Below are 23360 nucleotides of genomic sequence, written 5' to 3' on the forward strand. Positions count from 1 at the left end.
TCAGGTACACACATTGCTATTGCCCATTCTCTTCCACCTTCGATCCTTCTTCACTGAGAATAAAGACTGACGATTTTCCCCTAACCTGAATTCCTGACTCCGGCTGATTTTAAAATATGTGATCTTCACAATAATGCATAATATTCCTTAATAAATAATACTAGGGCTATCTGGAAACCTTAGAATAGTCCTGGGGGAAGTAGTTGCAGCTTGAGAGTTAACCAACAGAACAGACAGACAAGTTCTAACTAGATGCTCCATTGCTAAAGAAGCAGAAAGCAGTATGGGTGAGTTGAAACTTTACCTCTGAAGACAAAGGATCCTCTCCCATTGCTCCCTCTCCCACCTCTTCTTTCTACTCCCAAATACCTTCCTAATACTTTCTCCTACTTCCTAAAATCATGCAAACCTTTAATCGCTCCTACAAATCAATCCTTTATAAATCACCTGCATTCTCCTTCACTTTTCCCTTTAAAACTTTTAAGATTCACAATATAGTGAATAGCTAAATAACTCCATAAAGCATAACTTATAATGTTAATAAATAAACTGAATCAAACCAAATGCATTTTTTTTTTTTTTCTGTCCAAGTGTTCTTCTGACAGCAATTAATATCTCCTTATCTGTCCAGGCAGAGCTTTTATGGCCCAGCCTAGGCTGAATTTTATTGCTCTTTTCCTCCTCTAACTAGAGCAGGCTGCTTTCTCTCTGCCATTCCTAAAGTAGACTTTTTGTTTTCTTTTTCCTCTTTAGTAATAAAGATTTCAATATTCAAACAAATTCCAAGATCTTGAACTCAGAATAAACAAATCTAGCATGCAACAGCAATAGTAAAATTATTTCCCACAATTTCAGAATCATCTTAAAATTTCTAATCAAATGTTTTCTCTTGCCTGAATGTCAATCAGATAAGGTTTTATTGCCCTTTACTCTAGCAGGCTTGAAAACTACTTTGGCCTAGTTTTTTTTTTTTTTTTTTTTTTTTTTGTTGTTGTTGTAACATCAGGTTAAAAAGTTTAAAATCACAAGCAGATTTTAAACTATGCACAGTTGCAATATTGAAATAATCAGTTCCCCAATTTCTCAATCATTGTTCTTAAAACTTAACAGAGCTCTTAAATTAACAAAACAGACAGACATATCACACAGAACACAGAATACAAGTTACAGAGACATAGACTGCACAGTTACAACATTAAACAAACCATTTAACACATATAACCAGAGCGTGCCCAAAAAGGTGCTCAGAATCATATCAGACCTGATGTGTCTTAGAAGACACAGAACCAGAGGGCATCATACAGTGTCCTGTTGATATCCTTCTCAGAATTTAATGCCTGTCAGCATTTTATTATTCTGGGAATCCAGATGCTAGCACAGACAGACAGAAAAAACAAACAGATCAGATTATGTCCTAAAACAGACATCCAGATTTATCCTCCCATGGCCAAAATGGAGGTGTCCACCATAGGGTGTGGCTGCAACTGAAAACTGCTCTCTTCCCTGGAGACTCTGGAAACAAATCCAGAGTGCCAGCCTCTCCAGGCCAATAACCCAGATCTCCAGCCACACCGAGGTCCAAAGTGGGACCAAAAGCCTCTAATCTCTAATCCAATTCTCAGTTTCTATTATCTTGGTAGGATGTCAGATGTAATGCTGGAGAAACTGAGGCAAGATAGAGATTAGAAAGTTTTTAATATTTTATTTGAAATGGAGAGATTTACTGCGACCAAATGGATCCCTGGTTTGGTCCCAGGGCTGAATGAGACTATTGTCTCTAAGAATCCAGCATCCATCATCCAGCAGAGAATGTGAGCTCTCACTAACATATTTATACTCAGTAACTAAACAAAGGAAGAGGGGTGGAGTCCAAACTCTGGTGAGCAAGACTCTCCAAGCAGGAACCATTAATCTGGTTCTGACAGGATGAGGGGTAGGACCTGAAATTCTAACAAACTAGGAGTTAAGAAAGTGGCTAGAGACAGAAAGTCTGGACTCCCTGTTTTTGAGTTTACACATTGACAATTTATAACTTTAGAGTAAATATCCCTGAGTTATATCAGTCTTAATGAATCGGGGGTGGATGGGGGTGCAACTAAGGGGATTGAGGCAAACAATTAAGGAAACTGAGGCAGAACCATTTAAGAAAACTGAGGCAGAACAATTAGGGAAACAGGCAGAACCAATTTAGGGAAACTGAGGCAGAACAATTAGACACACTGAGTCAGGACCATAAAAGGGAACTGTGGCACAACATTATAAGTGCAAAGACACAAAGCCTATGCCAATAGATTTGGTACTATCTTCTATTCTTTATTTTTTAAAAAGAGGGTTAAATGAGATGGTCTCTAAGATTCCTTCTAGTTCTACATCTCTGATCCTAGGACAGGCACTATTTCATTTTTCTTTGTGTATTCTCAATGAATAGCATAGTGCCTGTACATAGCAAATGGTTTTAAATGTTTGTTGAATTTTAGTTGAATTGTCTTCATTTTCAAGTGCTGGTATCATGAGCAAATTCTTAAAGAATTTTTGATATCTCTTTGTTCTCTCTCTCTTCTCTCTCTCTCTCTCTCTCTCTCTCTCTCTCTATATATATATATATATATATATATGTGTGTGTGTGTGTGTGTGTGTGTGTATATATATATATATATGTATATATATATATAATTCCCTAATGCATGAGTGTAGCATAGTATTAGAAGGCTGAATATTTGGCATTTCCTTTTAGTAATGTGATTTGATTCAAATGATGAATCATTTGATGAAATGATTCCATCATATCTCTATTTTAAGACAAGCTAGTGTGCTGTCTGTCAAGCAAGACTTTAATAAATATTTAGAGGGTTTGTTTGCAGGATCCCTGAGATTAGGCTGAAAATAATAGGTGCCTGTGATTTTTCTCAGAGGCACTGAATTATGCTTAAAAAAAGAAAAAAAAATTACAGTGTGCTGCTACAATTTGATCACTGATTGAAGCTCAAGCCTTAAACTTAATTCATTTGGGCTATGATATCATGAACATGGATGCTACTTCTATAAGTGCATTTCAAAGAATACACAGACTTTCCCATCATTTTTTATTCTTATTTATTCTTTTATTTAAATTCTCTAACAGAGAGGAGGCATTTGATTTCTTAAAGTGATAAGAGAATATGGTCTTTTGTAGCCAAAAACAGATGAGGATTGTTGGAAGTGATATGTACTTTAAAAAAAATTGTTTCTAATATATATTATGTCATTATTCATGTGAAGAACCCATATATTAATTTTTTTAATCTAATAATAATTTGTAGTAGCTCTGCAGAAATTAGATTTAGGCTAGCATATCACACTACATATGTCAATGAGACATTACACATATATATATATACATAATATATATATATATATATATATATATATATGCATAGCTTTTTATTGACAGAACATATGGATGGGTAATTTTTACAACATTGTCCCTTGCACTCACTTCTGTTCCAATTTTTCCCTTCCCTCCCTCCACCGCCTTCCCTAGATGGCAGGCAGTCTTATACATGTTAAACATGACATTACCAAAATATAAATGGTTTTGGCACAAATGAAATAGAGGACAATGGAAGAAGATATCTATCTCTTCATTTAGTGGTCAAGAAATCTTGCCCAAATGAAGTAGCATTGCAAAGAGTGAAATTTGTTGGACTTGGAGTCAGCAATACCTGGTTTTAAATCCTTTTTTAGACATTTATTGACGATCTGGTCAATTTTAAAAAATCAGTTCTAGAATGGGTAAAATTTTGTCTGGTTTTAATTTATCCTTGAGAGGCTCCTTTTTTGAGAAATGCAGTAAGAAAGCATTTTGCTTACTCAAACTGTGAACAAATTGTAATGTTTTCAATGAACAGATTGGATCATCTCTCCTGGGTCTACTTGACCCTATCATGATATCAACCTTTATAGAATATCCTTAGTCCCAATTAACTTCTGATGGAATTGGGTGAAACACACTTCATATTGTGATCTGGATTTAGCCCACTTCCCTTTGTATTCATTTATAAGTCCAACCCAATTTTGTGTGAGAAAATTGTATTCAATTATGAGAAAATGTTATTGCATCCTCTAAACCTAGGCCTGCATGACTGGGAAATTGGATCATGTGTACTTATTACATAGACACTTTTATGCACACACAATTATGCATCTCAACCACTGAAAACTGGCAGTATGTAGTTAATCATTTACTGTTTTCTTCCTTTGAAGTGATGGTTGTCTTTCTACTTCTTTGACATCTAGTTTAATTGGTTATCTTTCATTTGAGATCATCTAGGAATGGATAGATCATTATTTAATGGGAATACTGAGATGCCATAACTTAAAAAAAAAAAATAGGGAATGTGGTTGCCTTTAGAAACATTGAAGAAATTCATGAAGGATTTAAATAGTCTTGTGGATATTATTAATGATGATGTGTGTGAGAAGGGACACAAAAAATCATATATTTAAAGTTAGAAGGGACCATAGAGGTCATAAAGTCAATCCCTTTTTTTACAATAAGTTGAGAAACAAAGAGGTCAGTGATTTGCTCAGGGTCACCCAGGTAAAGATAGGATTGTCAATTCCCTCCATTGGAATGTAGATATTCCCAGCTCCTATTATAATGCTCTATGCACTACGTCATACACTCTATATGTCCTCCTTTAGTAATTCATTTGTAATTTGTCAATCCCAATTGTTAAATTATGTGTTAGACACTATGCTTAGCACTGGGGATGCAATGACACAATAAATATCTTTATCCTCAAGGAGTTTACATTTTCTCAAAAGAGATGGCAGTAACATACCTGAATATACATAAAACAAATAAAAGAGAAGTTTCTTTTAAATGGGGAGAATTTGAAAAGTTGCTTTGCTACTGAATAGATAAATTAGTTGACTGTGTTCATACATCTAGTATATGTTCAAAGGAGGACATATATCCATGACTTCTTGACTGTAATGTTGGTCTTCTAGTCATTGCTCCAAATTATGTCTTTGTTAACACAATAATTCACATCTGTATAATTTTAAATTTTATCAATGATTTCCTTCACAAATGGTTGCAATGCAATGCAAAGAATGCAATGCAAGATTTTTATGACCACTTAACAAATAAGGAAACTGAGGCTTATAGAGATAAAATAAGTTGTTCTTGAACCCAAAGAAAATTTTAAAATGTGAAAGAAGTAAGGCCCCTTTAAAGTAGCTATATAATATAATTTCTATATACAAACAAATTGAAACAGTATACCAAAATGTGGTGGTTTAGCTTTAACTTCATGACTTCCAGTTAGAAAGTATTCATTATCTTTTAAGTCAGTCCATTCAACTACTGGATAGCTCTAATTTGATAGAAAATCATTCCTTATATAAATATTATATTTATCTCTCTGCAACATTTTCCTACTACTACTAGTTATACTTTTTTGGATCAAAAAGAATGAATTGAATCTTCTATAAAGATATATCTCTATATAAAACTATCTCTCTCTCTCTCTCTCTCTCTCTCTCTCTCTATATATATATATATATATATATATATGTAGGTAGTTTTATGTATGCATCTATAATTACTCTTTTTCAGGCATTTGAACAGTTATATAGAATATCCATATATATTAACTCATCTATGTTTATGTATGTATACACATATATATGTACACACATACATACATACATACATGTAATTTGTAACTCCTAATTCTTTTCTTCAGGGTAAATAACATCAATTTCTTTAAGCATTCTTTGTATGACTAGACCTGATGGCATTTTGTCATGATGGAGGCTCTCTTGAACATTTTCTAAATTGTCAGTGTTCTTTCTAAAATTTAGCTTCTACAATGAATCAAATTCATCAAATATGCTCTGAACAAAGTAGAATACAATAAAATAATCACTTCTTTTATTTAAGAAACAGGTTTCTCTTTATATATGTTAAAGACATATTAGGACATGGATGTTGGCTATCTTTTCAACCTTTTCACTCTTATTATGCTGCATGTTCTAAAGTAAATTAAATTTAAAAATAAACCCCAAATCATCATTTTTTACATTAACTTGTCTATTTAGACTTTTATTTGTGAAGCTAATATTTTAACCCAAGTGTGAAGTAATTATTTTCACTAAATTTTAATTACAAAATGTTAGTTAGTAAATGTTTATTGAAATGAACTGCATTTTTTTTTGGATAAAATAAAATTTATACAAAATAGGAATTTTATTACATGGAACCATATAAATTTAATAAGATTTTTTAGCTTGGACTTGAACTTGAGAACACTCACTTCAAATCCAGTTTAAACAACAACAAAAACCTTTATTTAGGTTTTTTTTTCCTGTTACATGTAAAATTTTTTTTTTATCATTTTTTACAGCTGGGTTTTAGATTCTCTCCTTTCCTTCCTTTCATCTTCTCCACCATGATTGAGAATGCAGGCAATTCGATATATTTAATTTTTATGTATCCTTGTAAAACATTTCTATAATAGTCATGTCACTATGAAAGAAAACATATACCCCAAACAAACAAAAATATAAAAAAAGACCCAAAACAAAATCAATGACAACAACAACAAAAACTTCAAAAAAAATTATTAAAGTATGCTTCAATCTTTATTCGAATACTATCAGTTCTTTCTCCAGGGGATGAATAGACTTGTCTCTGATCCTTGTACTGCTGAGAATAACTAAATAATTCACAGCTGATTAGTTTATAATTTTTCTGTTGTTTTGTACACAGTGCGTTTCTTTTTGTATTAGCTCATGGAAGTCTTTCCAGATTTTCCCAAGAGTCTCATGCTCATCATTTCTTATAGCATAATAATTTTCAATCATCATTATATACCACAATTCATTCATACACCAAGTGATGAGCATCTCCTCAATTTCCAATTCTTTGACCCCAGCAAAGAGGTGCTATTAATATTTTGTACATATAGATAATTTTACTCTGTGTGTGTGTTTGAGATGTATATGTGTTTTCATCTTTTTTGGACTACAGACCTAATAGTATCATTACTAGATCAAATGACATGTATGATTTTATAGCCCTTTGGGCACAGTTCCAAATTATTCTATAGAATGGTTAAATCAATTCATAACTATACCAACAGTGCATTAATATTTCATTTTCCCCACAGCCCCTCTACCAATTATCATTTTTCTTTTTCTGTCCTATTAGCCAATATCATAGGTATAAGATAGTATTGAGTTACCTCAAAATTGTTTTAATTTGCACTTCTCCCATAATTAGTTAATTAGAGCATTTTTTCATATGGGTATAGATAGCTTTAATTATTTCACCTGAAAACTATTCATATCTTTTGATCATATTGATCAATTGGAGAATGTCTTTTATTTTTATAAATTTAATTTGTTCCCTATATGTTTGAAAATGAATCAGAGAAACTTGCTTCAAAATCTTTTTCACAATTATTATCACTAGCTGTATCCCCCCATTATTCTATTCTGTCTCCTTGCATCCTGTCCTTTCTCAAAAGTGTTTTGTTACTAATGCATACAAGATTAGAAGGGAAACAATAAACTGGGAAAACATTTTTGCAGTCAAAGGTTCTGATAAAGGCCTCATTTCCAAAATATATAGAGAATTGACTCTAATTTATAAGAAATTAAGCCATTTTCCAATTGATAAATAGTCAAAGGATATGAACAGACAATTCTTTACCATTTGTTTTCTTTTTGTTTAGTTTGTTTTTGAGGTGTTAATTTTTTTAGTAATTTCTTTTAATATTTACAAATCTGTTAGCATGTTTGTTCAAGATTTTCCTGTATCACTATCAGTTCTCTTTACTACTTTTTCTCTCCCCTTCTTATTTGATTTTCAAAATTCTTTTTTGAGGTTTGCCATAGCCTGAGATCAATTCATAATTTTCTTAGAAGCTTTGTATGTAGGAACTTTGACTTTTTAAATCTTTTTTTTTTTTTTTGAGTGTGCATTTTGATTTTCTTTGTTACCATAGTAACTTTCTAAGGTCAGATTTTTGTAAATAGTGTTTGCTCATTTCCCCAGCCTATTGCTTGACTTTTAATTCTATGTTATAGTAGGGCTTTTGAGGGTAGAGGGTACATTGTCCCAAGCTTCAGGGTTTTGTGCAGCTGTTTCCAGGGATATTTCCAGATACCTTTAAATTTTTAGTTCTTCTAAGGAAGTATTATTTAAGCAGAGATGTTTTCTATTCTCTTGGCTTATGCTCTGTTCTGTGAGCAACCACAAGCAAACTTTTTTGCTTTGAAACTGTGAGGGAGGTGACTGTTCCACTGTGGCTTCAAGCTCTGATGCATTAGTCCTAGGGCTTCTCCTTGCCCTGGGACTAGTATTTAGGACTATGATCTGCATCTAAGTATGGGAAAAGCAAGAGAGTTCTGCTTCATAGGATAGAAACTCCCATGGATTCCTTTCACACCAGTTGTTTGACTCCTTTACCAGCAATGGACTGAGAATTCCAGAAGCAGTTGTTGATTCATTTACTCCCAAGTCCTGCTCCTGGTTTGTTTGGACCTGGTCTGCACTATCAAGACCTGAGTTGGATTGTATTCTCTGAATAACAATTGATGCATCAGAGTTTTCATGAAGATCTGTTGTTATATTAGACTAGAAAATTATTTCAAAATTTTTATGAGTTTTGCCTCTTTAGAATTTGTTTAGAGTTATTTTTAAAGGGATTTGGAGGGATTTGAGGGAAAGCTCAGACATGTCCCTCCACCATCTGGTTTCCACCTTTAAATCCACTGTAGTTTTCAGAAGTATCACATTTCATGTCAGACACTAATTTCATTAGCTTTATTTTTAAGGCTTTGCTTAGGGACCAACTACTTAGTAAATCCTTCCTTATCACTAAATATAGAAAAGATTATTGTTTCTTTCTTTGGACTTCTGATTTCTTTCTTTGGACTTCTGTTTACTTATTCATCTCTAGATTTCTTTCTTTCTTCCTGCCATATATGTCTATTGAATTTTTGCTCAATCTTAAAAGCAAATTCAAATACACATCCCTTGCAAAGGCTTTAATTATTCTCCTTTTGGAAATATTCTTCCTAGTTAGATATCATGCTTTGTTTTCTGATGCAAAGACAGCTTATGTACTATTGCTTATTTTGAAAACACACACATGCACACACACACACACACACATACACACTATTTTGTTTTCTCTAAAAGAATGAAAGTTTTTTGAATTCAGAGATTATTTAATTTGGGTATTTATATCTCATCTCAGCACAGTGTCAAACATATACTAACATGACTATACAATAGTGTCTTGCATATTTAATAAATACTTTCTGAGTAATATCTGATAGGTATTACAATTATATGTATTTCTTATTCTTGAATAGAATCAAAAATTTCATTGGTATATATACTCCTTTCACAAAATAAAATCATATTCTGTTCATGACTCTTGACCTGGACAATGCTCATCCATTTTTTTCTTTCTTTTTTTTTTCCTGAGGCAACTGGGGCTAAGTGACTTGCCCAGGGTCACACAGCTAGGAAATGTTAAATGTTTGAGGCCAGATTTGAGCTCAGGTCTTCCTGACTTCAGGGCTGGTACTATTCACTGCACCATCTAGCTGTCCCAATTTTTCTTTTCTAAATAAAACTTCAGGGAGGATTCCCCCAAGACAAATGAATTATTTTGTTAATGTGTGTGTGTGTGTGTATGTGTGTGTGTGTGTGTATGCACACATACATATATGTGTATAGATGTATATATTTAATATTAAATATTACACAGATATTTATATGTGTATATGAAAAGCAAGGCATCACTTATATTACCTGATACCTTAAACCTCTGTAAGCCATTATTGGTATTGAGCCATTTTATAATTTTTAACTTTGGTTTTTCCTTGCATTTTTGATTGGGCAGGTCTGGTAGTATTCAATGTTTCTCACACTTTTGCCATATAAGATATTGTTTTGAAATTTTCCTTATGTTATCTAGTCCAAATGCCTTCTCAGCTTCAATATTGACCCCTGTTCATTAAGCATCTTCAACAAATACCCAAGATATTTATGCTTGAACAAATCAATTGGGTTACCCATATAAATATAAATTTAATATGAACAACATACATTTTTATCCACTTTGGTTACTTTCTGCACATACTACTACATTGTGTGGGTGCTTATTCAAATTCCATTCCAATAATTATAGATTATATTGGAAAAAAAACTTTCTATTGTTCTGGAGCCAAGTATAATTAGTATGGTCATTCATGAATAGGATCATTTGGGAGAAACTGATAATGATATAGAATTCTTCTATTTCTCTCTGACAGTTATATAATATTAAATATCTTTTTGGTTTTTAAAACTCTTAGGATGATACCACAGAATACATTAAAAAAAAAAAAACAATCCAGCACAGAACACATTTGCATACAAATGAATATATTTTAATCATTTCAAATTTCTTAAGCTTTCAAATTGATGTCAGTTTGAGTAATGAAATATTTTTCAAATAATAGAAGTATAAATAAAATCACAATTAATAATGCACATATATTTATACTGAAATATAAATTAGTTTAGCTGTAACTGGAAGATCATGATCTGAACATTCTAAGAATAGACCTACACTGAGAAAAAAAAAGAGCTTAGTAATTTTTTTGGAGGGAAGTGGGGGAGGAAACTACTAAACAAGTCAGAAACCCTGTTCTATCTTTCCTTTTGTTATCTTGGTAATTCAAATAATTTCAGATTAAAATGTCAAGATAATTTGCATAATTGTACTCAAGTTGTTTTCTTATTCTCTGAGACTCTGTTATCTGCATAAGGTTTACCTTATGGGTGAATTATCATGCCACACACATTCATTGCCCTTCCTCCCCATAGGACAGTATTATATGCCATTCAGTATTGTCATGACTTATCCTCAATTATTCAGTACCTGTTGAAATCAAGTTCAGCAAAAAATCATTACTTGCCTAATATGTGTAAATCCTTGTTTTAGACAAAGCCAGAAATGAAAAGAAAGACAAAAAGCCATCCCACCTGACATTTATATTATCAAAAGAAACATGTAATCCAGTGCAGAAATAATTAGGGTCTTCTCAACTAACACCTTTAAAGGAGTACTTTTTATGTATTATATCCTTCCCAAAGTGAAATAAGGTCATAGATATAGAGGTAGATTATTTAATCCAACTCCTTTATTTTAAAGGTTCGGAATCTGAGGCTTCACTGAGGTTATAATTTGCACTCCTGAAACTTCGCTTTTACACTGTACCAAGCCACCTTTAATCTACATAACAATTCTTTATGTGGGTGATCTTATTTTTCTCAAATCCATTCTATTACTCTCTTCTAGCAACATCAATGGTAAAGAACTCACTAGAATGTCAGAATCTTCCCATGAAACTTTTTGGCACTGGAGTAATAATTTAGATTTATGTTATTGCACAGCTAGTTCAAATTGACCTTCATTGATGGATTAAAAGACGAATGGACATTGACTTTGAAGCCTTGGTTCAGAACCACCATTTATTTCATACTGAATTAATAGAATAACTTTAAAATAGCCCTGATCATTTAACCACATTGACAGCTCTTCTCTGATCTCCAAATGAGGAAGTTTTTAGTTTACTGGTGTAGTTTAAAGAGTTGTCTATTTTCAAAACTCCCAAAATTGATGTCACTGCACAAAAATCTTTATAGCAGGTCTTTTATGGTGGCAAAAAATTGGAAATTAAAAGGCTATCCATCAATTATGGAATAGCTGTGGTATATGAGTGCAATGGGATACTATTGTTCTATAGGAAATGATTGAGCAGACAAATTTCAGAAGAACTTGGAAATATTTACAGGAACTGATGCAGAGTTAAGTGATCAGAACCAGGAGAACATTGTACATAGTAACAGAAACATTGTGTAATAATCATTGTTGATAGGTTTAACTCTTCTCAGTTATCCAAGACCTGTGATAAAAAAAAAAAAATATATATATATATATATATTATCTACATCCAGAAAAAGAACTGTGAAGACTGAATGTCGATTGAGGTGTACTATTTTCATTTTTTTCTTTTCTTTTTTGTGGTTTTCCCATTTTGTTCTGATTTTCCTTTTACAACATGACTAGTTTGGAAATATGTTTAAAATGATTGTACATATAGCTTATATTAGATTTTTGATATCTTGGGAAGAGGAGAGGAAAGAAAGAAAAATTTAGAACTCAAAATCTTGCAAAATAAATGTTGAAAACTATCATTCCATGTCATTGGGAAAAAAACAAAACAAAATACTGTTAAGTAATTGGTTTTTAAAAATTATATCACCACAGTTCTTCTTTGGGATCTTTGGCTACATTCTAAAATCTCATCAGAGCTCAATTCCTCAGTCATCAGCATGAATGGCACCAGATTTTTGGGGAGGAAAACCTATCTAAGAGCCTTATGGGTAAAATATTAAAATGATTGCTATTCAGTTGCTTTCCCTAGATAGCTGAACTGATAGAATTCTAATTTAATTAAGCCCAAGCACAATTCAATAAATCATATACTTTGGCCCTTTTTTAAAGGACATTCAAGACCAGTTCTTAGTGACTATGAGTATTTTCAGAAAAAAGCCATGACCAGCCCTTTTTGTAGTGGCTAGAAACTGGAAACTGAATGGATGTCCATCAGTTGGAGAATGGCTGAATAAATTGTGGTATATGAAAATTATGGAATATTACTGTTCTGTAAGAAATGACCAACAGGATGATTTCAGAAAGGCCTGGAGAGACTTACACGAACTGATGCTGAGTGAAATGAGCAGGACCAGGAGATCATTATATACTTCAACAACAATACTAGATGATGACCAGTTCTGATGGATCAGGCCATCCTCAGCAACGAGATCAACCAAATCATTTCTAATGGAGCAGTAATGAACTGAACTAGCTATGCCCAGAAAAATAACTCTGGGAGATGACTAAAAACCATTACATTAAATTCCCAATCCCTATATTTATGCACACATGCATTTTTGATTTCCTTCACAAGCTAATTGTACAATAATTCAGAGCCTGATTCTTTTTGTACAGCAAAATAATGTTTTGGTCATGTATACTTATTGTGTATCTAAGTTATATTTTAATATATTTAACATCTACTGGTCATCCTGCCATCTAGGGGAGGGGGTGGGGGGGGTAAGAGGTGAAAAATTGGAACAAGAGGTTTGGCAATTGTCAATGCTGTAAAGTTACCCATGTATATATCCTGTAAATAAAAGGCTATTAAATAAAAAAAAAAAAAAAAAAAAAAAAAAAAGCCATGACAAGGTACTCCCTCTGTAAACTATATGGCATAATGTGAGGCCACAGTGATAAATGCATTGTTAAGGAATTCAAAGAGCCTGATTAGATTAAAATAAAATGCTACTTATTGCCTTTGTCATTATGAACAGGTTCCTTAATTCTCTAGGTTTTAGTTTACTCTTCTATAAAATTATTGTATTAAACTAAATAACTAGTCAAGGCCATTCCATCAATAATATATATATATGTATATATTGATATATATATATATGTATATATTGATATATATATGTATATATATATATATATAAAACCTAATTGAATATTTTTTCTTTATGCAAATTGTATTATATCTTCAGAATACTTTGAAATTCTCAGAGAATATTTATAAATGTAACACTCCACAATTAATTAATTAAAAAGAAAAAAAAAACTTTATAAGGCAATGATTTTATTTAAATATGAATATCACACAAGAGATGTGAAATCTGGGAAACAGAATACATATAATACTTTGCAATTCTAATATGTTAAAATTTTGAATGTAAACATAATTTTAAAGTGCAAATCAAACCCAACTTTGACACTAATACAAAAATATTCACCTCTCTCTATTAATGACTGTATTTTTTCTCACCCTAGATTTTCTGTATTGGCCACATTATCTATAGAGTTTACCTAATATTCCAAATTCCTTTGGTGTCACTTCAACATTTCTCACTCACCAGATAGTATAATGTCATTAAAAATTAACCTCAACACACATGTAATAGTTAAACATGCTTGTGCATTAGGTCTAGAATGATATACTACCTGGAAAAGAATGTGTGTATGTGGGGGACTTCTGTCCTCTGCTTCTGTACTCTGCTACCTGCTTAACAACAACCCCTCTGGCTATGCCAGGGGCTCTGAATATGCTCAACACAAACTTTTTATTATATATTTATATATTTTATTTATTTAGTTTTCCTGATTTTATTACAAATTGGTGCAAACATAGTTAAGAATTTTAAAAGAAAACGTTATATTGTCTTCTTTTTAAAAACGTTTATTTACTTTTAATATATATTGCTTTATGAATCATGTTGGGAGAAAAAAATAGAGTAAGAGAAAACATGGGAGAAATTAAAAAAACAGAAAAATGAAGTCTTAGATCTTTTTCTGGATGCAGATGGCTTTTTCTATACAAAGTCTTTTGGACTTGCTTTGGATCACTGAACTGTTTAGAAGAACTAAGCCTTTCATAATTGATGATTCCACATTCTTGCTATTATTATATACAATGTATTCCTGGTTCTGCTCATTTCATTCAGCATCAGTTTATGTAAATCTTTTCAGGCCTTTCTATAATCAGTTTGTTCATCATTTTTTATAGAACAATAATATTCCATTACCTTCATGTCCTATACCTTGTTCAACCATTCCCCAACTGATGACATTCACTCTTTTTCCAATTCTTTACTACCACAGAAAGAGCTGCTATAAACATTTTTGCACATGTGGATCCTTTTCCCTCCTTTAGGATTTCCTTGGGGTGCAGATTCAGTAATGGCACTGAGGGGTCAAAGGGTATGCACAGGTTTATAGTCCTTTGGGCATAGTTCCAAATTGCTCTCCAAAATAGTTGGATCATTTCACAACTCCACCATTTATCATTATCTTTTCCTGTCATCTTAGCCAATCTAAGAAGTATGAAGTGGTACCTCAGAGTTGCTTTAATTTGCATTTCTCTAATAAATAGTGATTTAGAGTATTTTTCACATAATTATAAATGGCTTTATTTTCATCATCTGAAAATTGTCTGTTCATATCTTTTGACCATTTATCAAGTGGAGAATACTATTATATTCTCTTTAAAAGAGAGAGTGATCAAATGGTGCAACATTCTATGTAAGATTAAAACAATAATTAATAAAAATGATTGCCCTGCTAGGAATTGTGTTTCATATACATTTGTAATCCTGCTACTAGGAAAGGCTGACACAATGCATAGTTTGAATGTGGAAGTTCTGAGAACTAGTGGACTTAAAGTAATCTACAATTCGTGTTGTCTAGCACCAGTACTGTAAGCCTCTGAGAATAAGGGGTCAAAGGATGCATAAACAGGCCTAGATTGTCAAAAGAGAAAGTTGAAACTTCCTTGTTAACCAACAGTGGGATTAGGCCCATAAGTAAACACTGATCTTCCATATGGTTCAAGATAGAAAGACTTGATCTCGAAAAAATAATAATAATAATAACAACAAAGAAAAATCAAAGGTAGAACAGAAAGAAGAAAAAAAGAAGATGGAAGAACAAGGGAAAAGAAAAGTAGGAGGAGAGGAGAGGAGAAGGAAGAGAAAAAGAATGAGAAGCCTGAGCAGTCATTTTGATTAGATACTACTCAAAAATTACCTTCATTCTGGGTATAGCTTACAAATTCTGGGGTACCAGTCTTTCCTGTTTTCTAGCTCTTTATAAGATGATACAATGCAGTGTCCCTGATTCCCAACAATAAAAACTATAACAGCAAAAGAAACATAATTTTATTAAAAGAAAATTTAATCAAGTTGCTCCATTCTGCTAAATATTTGGCTGTAATGTTTGTAATAAAATAATTATTCTCTTCTGTAGTTGTGTTTTTATTAATAGAGATTCGTCCATCCATTTCCCAATGTACACCATATTGATTTTTGTATACTAAAATTTCTCAGTGCACAATTTATAACAAAAGCTACCATTGATGGAAATTTATGCTTCCCCTCCTCCCCTCTCTCTTACTCCTCCCCACTACCTCTTCCCCCCCCCAGCCCCTTTCATAATATGTCAGAAGAAGTGAGTGAAAGGATTTTGGATGCAATTTGCCATCCAAGTATTTATTTCTCCCCTCTCTATCCCCCTTAGATTATTTTATAATTTGAAAAGAGATTTCCTTGTCAATTTAGAAAACAAAATGTATAGAGATTTAATAGGAGGGTGAATTATTGGCAGCAATAAGTGAAGAATAGTAAGAAAGAATGAATGATATTTATGAACTTACTGATCCTATTCTTTCCATTAATATTTTTAGAGGCAGCTAATAATATAATGGCCTGAGAGCCAGCTTGGAATCAAGGAGATGTATATTCAAACCTTTCCTCTTATACCAAACTTGACTTTGTGACCATGGACAAATTTTTTAAAGTAGCTAAGGCTAAATTGCAAATAAAATGATGGGGGCAGTTTCCATATTTGGAGTTTCATACATCAATGCCATCACAAGTTAATACTATTCCTCCATCCCCTTGAAAAAAATGATCCTCATCAAATAGAATGAAAAATTTCATAATGATAGGACCAACACAGTCAAAATGTCACATGTATAGAAAGTGATCAGAATTTATGGGTCATTTAGCTAGAAAGACTAGGAAAAAAGTAGAGATCAAGACTATTCATATGATTTCTGAGACAATTAAATTCATCAGTATAAATGCAGGCCTTTTCAGGAATAAACATGGAAAACTGGTTGGTTGAATAGTACCAGATGACTCTTCTGTCTTAAGAGTGAAAATTTATGAGGTTCATTCCCTGAGTGAAATTCAACTTCTCTGTTTATGAAATTTAAAAAATAGAGAGAGAGAGGATGACTTCAAGGTATTAGCAGCATTTCTCCAAATTTGTTAAGAGACCTCTACTTACATTTGACCTCAATTGAGTATCACTATATGGTCACAGGAACCATTAACAAAGAAGAGATGAAGTACTGAACACAGCATTAGTTGAACATTTAGAATGCTTAGTACTGACATTATCAAACTCATTTTCTTGTTTTGAGAAGGTAACAGAAAAAAAAAATGGCAACATCAAAATGTTTATCTCTGAAACAACTAACAGCTCAGTAAGTGGAGATGCTCTTGTAATAAAGATAAGAGACAAGTTTATATTTTCCTCATTATATTGAAATAAAGTGCATTGTTCCTTGCCCAAGAAACTAATATTATTTTATCATATGAAGAATCAGCATGTTTAGCAATTTATTTAAGTTAAATTGTGTTCTTCCTTAAATTTTTTTTTCCAATCTGGCATTTGGTCAATATTTGAGTTTGTCTCAAATGATTCCATTATTCCATATTGTAGAGTACGGCCTTAATAAACACAATAAAATAAAAAAGCAAACAAAGCAAAACAAGTAAACCTTTGAATGGGAGAGACAGGCAGATAGACTGATAGATTTTATCACTTCACAGTAATACAATATAGTGCTTTGCAAAGCTCAACAATTTTGTTACAAAAGACAATTAGATATAATTATTTCCCTTTCATAATAATTGAGGTACAGACAGGTTAAGTGAGTCCTACGTGCCCAGACCAATAATAAATGTCAGACTCAGGATTTCAAATCTTTCTTCTTATTCTAAATCACTGGGCTCTGAACCTTCCTATAGAAGTTTGTTGTTGAAGCCAACTATTAGGTTTTAATCAACCTTGTGGTTCAACTCAATAGCTTGAGAATTGAAATATTATCAACTCCATAATACCCATAAGAAAATTAACTTCAGAAGATGCACTTCAAACTTTGCTTTTCCCATAAAGGTAGGATCCTAGATTGAGAACTGGAAGCAACCTTATACTTAGTAGATCACCCCTTCATTTTACACACCATGAACCTAGACTTGAACTTTGAGTGTAGAACCTTGCGTCATATAAACATGTTGATTGTTTCTTAAATATATTACCTAGCATTTTCTGACACTGAATTTCCCCCTCCCACCTTTTAGTCCACCATATTGGCTGATGCTACCTTTCTTCACACATTCAGCAAATATTTAATATCTACCATTCAAATTGCACTATGCTATGAATTGAAAATTTATGTAGTATTGCTATTAATAGCTGGGTAATTCTCAGTAACCTCACTATCCTTATTAATAAAATCTTGTATGCCTCTTGTTAGAAATGAAATAATACATGAAAGTAAGTGATAGACCTTTCTACCATATGTTGTTGTTTAATCAATTAGTTGTGTCTAACTCTTTGTTATCCAATTTAGCGTTTTCTTGGCAAAGAGACTGTAGTAGATAGTAATTTCTTTTTCCAATCTCATAATACAGATGAGGAAACTGAAGCAAACAACATTAAGTGACTTATCCATGCTCATATAGATAGTAAGTGTTGGAGGTCAGATTTGAATTCATATGCTTCTAATTTCAGGTCCACTATTCCTATCTACTGTGCCACCTAGCTGCTCTAAAGTTGAGAGCCTAAACCATTATATGAATGTTAGCTACAGACATCATTTTCTGACCTAACTCCTATCCATCTTTAATAAAAAGTTCCACTGATTTCAATGCTTATAAAAAATTATAGGTGTACAAGTATACCAGCATGAAGTTCATTTTATAAATGGGGAACATATAGCCCAGAAAGTGTCACCAAAGTCTACAGTCACACAAGAATTAGTAAGTAGCTGTCAGAATTTGAACTTAGGTCTTCTGACTTTAAAGCCAATATTCTTGCCCTTGTTCCATACTTATCTTCTTTAAAATTATGTTGACTTGACATGAACATTTGATGAAGATATAACTGAATGAGGTGCCCACAGTGAGGGTATTAAGGTTCCATAAAAAAAAAAAAAAATTGTTCTCCTATGTTATAATTCATGTCCTTTCAACCCTATACATAACATATCTTTTTTTTATTATTTTTACTTTTTATGGTAGTGTTGTACTTTATTCTAACTTAATAGTGCTTCCTTCTTGAGTCAGTCAAGTCTTGAGTCAGTCTTGATGCAAACACCCTTTGACTGTTATAGGATTTAATCACTCTCCTCTGTGTGGGTGCCTTTAAACCATTAGACTAATTTTCACAAGTGTGATATTAAAAGCCTTGAATATAAGTAACTTTGTGGTGTTGAAATGATCCCACAGGTAATATATTATAGCCATATCAATATATTAAAAGACATTTAAATGGAAAATAAATCATTTAAAATGTTACATATATATGTTTTTGTCTTGATTGTTATACTAACGAGATACTAAATTAGCAAAGAATAGCATCTTAAGAGAAAGTCAATGCAAAAAAAATTTTTTTGCAGCGAAACAAAAACAAAAACAAAAACATGGCAATTTAGAATTCTGATTACTTTAACCAAGTTATTTTTTGTTCCTGCAGTACTATTTTATTTTTTTCCAATTCCATGTTAAGATAGTTTCAATATTTACTTTTATACTATTTTGAGCTCCAAATTGTTCTCCTGCCCTCTATTTCATTCCCCCCTCCCCAAGACTGCAACCATTCTGATGTAGGTTATACATTTACAGTCATTTTAAATATATTTCCATGTTAGTCATGTTGTGAAAGAAAAATCAGAATAAAATTAGAACACACACACAGCAACAAAATAAAAATAGTATGCTTCAATCCACATTCAGTCTTCTTAGTTCTTTCTCTGGATGTGTATGGCATTTTCCATCACAAATCTATTACAACTATCTTGAATTGCTATATGGCTGAAAAGAGCAAAATCTATCATTTTTTGTTTAAAAATAAAATGTTTTAAAATAAAATTTTATTTTTAAAGTGGGATTTATTGATGCATTTTAAACAAATTTCATTCATTCCCAGGCTCAAACATGGTACAGAAATCAAAAACTCTCTTTTAATACAATAGCCTTAGCAACAATAACGATCAAATAATTAAACAAAAGAAACCAAAACCTTTTGCAACTCAATTTGTATTTTTTCATCTGAAAATCACATTTGGAAATGGCTACTGCATAAATAGATGATGAGATGTGAGTAAAGAGAGATTTAAAATGTCTGTTTTATCAGTTTTAAATTATTTCCAATTAAAACCTATATATACATGTGTATATATACGTATATATGTATATATATACATACATATATTCATATATACAATACTTATATATACATACATATGCAAACATATACACATTATATATATGTATATGAAGCATTTTTCTGTTTGCTAATAGCTGACTTGATCACAAAAAATTAAAAAATGCACTGTATATATCTATATGGACTAGTTTCAAGATGAGAGAAAAAGAAAACTAATGCTTCTATAGTATCTTTACAATATCAAGAGAAATTGAGAAAGCAACTTCTATTCCTATCCCATTGGATAGACTACCTATACTCATAGGATAACATGTACAAGAGTAGAATAGAATGGGAAGGCATTAAAAGATAGCAATATATTATATCAATGAGCTCATAGGTTGATTTGAATGATGAATATGGATGGTTAGCCTTAAGAAATTCATTTAAAGAAAAGGTATTCTATGGTGCTATCTGTATGTCTGTGTGTGGTTATGGGTTGCTGTCAGAGAAAATGACACAGATATATAAAGATGAGAGAAAGAAGACAAGAGAAGAGGAAGTCAAAAGGAGAGAAAAAGAGGGGAGAAAAGGAGAGAGGAAAGGAAAGAGGAGAAAGAAAATAAAAGATGAGAAATGGAAGATAAAAAGGGAGAAAGAGAGAAGAGGGGCAGTCACAGTTTAATTATTTAAAATCTATACTTCAAAAGACTTGCTTTCTTGCTCTTTTGACCCGATATCTTATTTGCCATGGAGGTTAATCTACACCTCAGGTGATGCTATTGCCTGACTGTGAAAATATGAGGAAAAGTTCAAAGGAACATTATTGCTCTGTGAATCTTTGCTCTACAGTTGATGCAAGTATAATCATCAAAGCAGCAAACATTTCCTTTTACTCTTGACTATACGGGAAATGTCAGAAAATTAAAAAGAGGATTTAAATATCACTTTTGGATGTAGAAGAAACTAGAAATGTGATCTTCCATTTGTTCAACAGATGTGGGTTTAACCATATCCAAGGTCCTATGTGAGGGAGACAAATAAACAAAGTGTAAAGAGTTTACAATGTAGTAGAAGAGTTAAGAAATGGAGCAGGAAATAATATGCAGAATATAAGTACAGAGGAGAAGAACAAAGTGCTGTGTAGTCTCAAATGTAGGACTGATAATCCTTTTCTAAGAAAAATTGTATGGAACAAATGGAATATGATCTAAGCCTTTATTCTTGGTAGGACTTTAATTGCTAGAGGTAAAATTTTAGGGGTGATAGCATGAGAAACAGGGCTGACCTTGGAATTGTACCTGGCCAGAGAGTTAAGCAGTAATTTATGATTATTTTCTTCCTTACTAATTCATGTACATCATATAAGGTGTGGAGAGTTTATGCTCTGTCTCAGTATAGAGAATACTTATAAGGATACAATCACACTGTCTTGAGATGTTGAATTGCAAAAGCATTGATTTATATGATTCAACAAAATACACATCAAAAAGCTTAAATGTTCAAGAAAACTATATAGAGGGAGAAGGAAAGAGAAAAGGAGAGAGAGGGAGAGGGAAAAAAAAAGGGAAGAGGGAGAGGGAAAGAGACAGAGACAGACAGGGACAGGGGCAGGAACAGAACAAGAAGAAAGAGAGGGAGAGGTAGGGAGAAAATGATCACTCTTACAAGGAAAAACACCATACATGTATTTACTTGAAAATGAGAGAAACCAGCCATATTCTTTTGTGGTCTTTGTTAACCAAGGAATGAGCTTGTGTTTCCTTTTCAAAAAATTTAGTCGATAAACAAAAGATGTGTAATTCACTTAGATGATCATTCTGCCCCAAGAATTTGGGAGATTAGGACAGTTTTACAGAAGATGGGATATAATAAAATAGAATAGGAAAATAATTTGAAAATCACAGAATTTCTGAATTAAAAAAGAGAGATCCTCTTGGTATGTGAACAGGAATAGTTATTGCCAACTCTCTAAGAAGTCATTCAATTTCAAAGTAATGTTTTCATTAAGAAGAGGTGAGGCAACCTACTACCTCTTGAGAAAGGACATCCTACGTTTTAATTGTTCTTCTTTTAAGGAAGAGAAAAGAGGAGAAAATGAAAAATAATCATCTCTGAGCTACTACTATATTCCATGAAGTGAAGTTCAGCTCTTTGAATTTATGTTTCATTTGATATTCATAATGAACTCTGAGGTAGGTGCTATTATTATTGTTATTTTGTATTTGAAAAAACTGAGGCAGAGTAAGGTTAAGTGATTTTCCTGGGATTGGACAAAAAGTATATGTGAATATACATTCACACAGATATATCTATATCTATATCTATATAGATGCTTCTCCCTATCCAGTGATAAATTAAATTAGAACAATAATTAATTCTGCAACAGAATTGCAAGACAATATAAGCAGCTGATATTGACTTTGTTTTCGTTGTTTTATGTAGGCATCAGGGAAGCCATGATGGGCACTGTTAAAAAGAGTTGGCAGGTTTGATGTATGTATGTACTTAGAATAAAGGGGATTAAGGAAAAACAAACAAAATTTTTTTCACTTAATCATGTTGCAGTTCAAGTTTGAGCAAAATTCATGTATAGAAACTACCACAGAACAGTACAATGAAGAGAGCATATTAAAAACATCTATTAGCAGAATGGAACAGGCTATGAATTTTTGCATTGTCATCTCTATTTAGTGTCAATGAAGAGTCAGGCGCAGTTCTAGAAAACCAATTGTCTCTTTAAGAGCTAAATCTTATTTGTACACAGCATTAGCAAGAGTCCCAAGGCAACAATGAAAACATTATTATATTTTTCTCAAGGATTGCTTGGGAATCTGTGTATGATTCTCATTGACATTAATGGGAGTTATATAGAAAGCCTTACTCATATCATTTTGAAATATGTAAGTGGAAACATCAAGTTCCTAGAGAAGTGTTCTGTGCTTGTGGAAACTGTACCACAAAATTTCCATGTTTTCTTTGTATGCATGAAGAATTTAATATTCTATGACTACATCTGCACTATGCTAAAAAAAAAAAAAGCTGGGGAGGATGATTGAGTTCAATCAATCATCAGTGGCAAAAGATAAAAAATAATCAGTAACATCAGTTATTAGACATGTTTCAGGTTAAAAAAAAAAGATGTTTTGCTGAACTTTTCATTTTTCAACTCAGTGTGCTGAGACCATATTGTTGGATAAACTGTAAAAGTCAATTGATTCCTAAAGTGCTTTAAAGGTTCATGGAGCATCAGATAAGAAAGAGACCCTAGAGAAT

Source organism: Sarcophilus harrisii, chromosome 6 (genome assembly GCF_902635505.1).
Source record: "Sarcophilus harrisii chromosome 6, mSarHar1.11, whole genome shotgun sequence".
NCBI classification, from domain to species: Eukaryota; Metazoa; Chordata; class Mammalia; order Dasyuromorphia; family Dasyuridae; genus Sarcophilus; species Sarcophilus harrisii.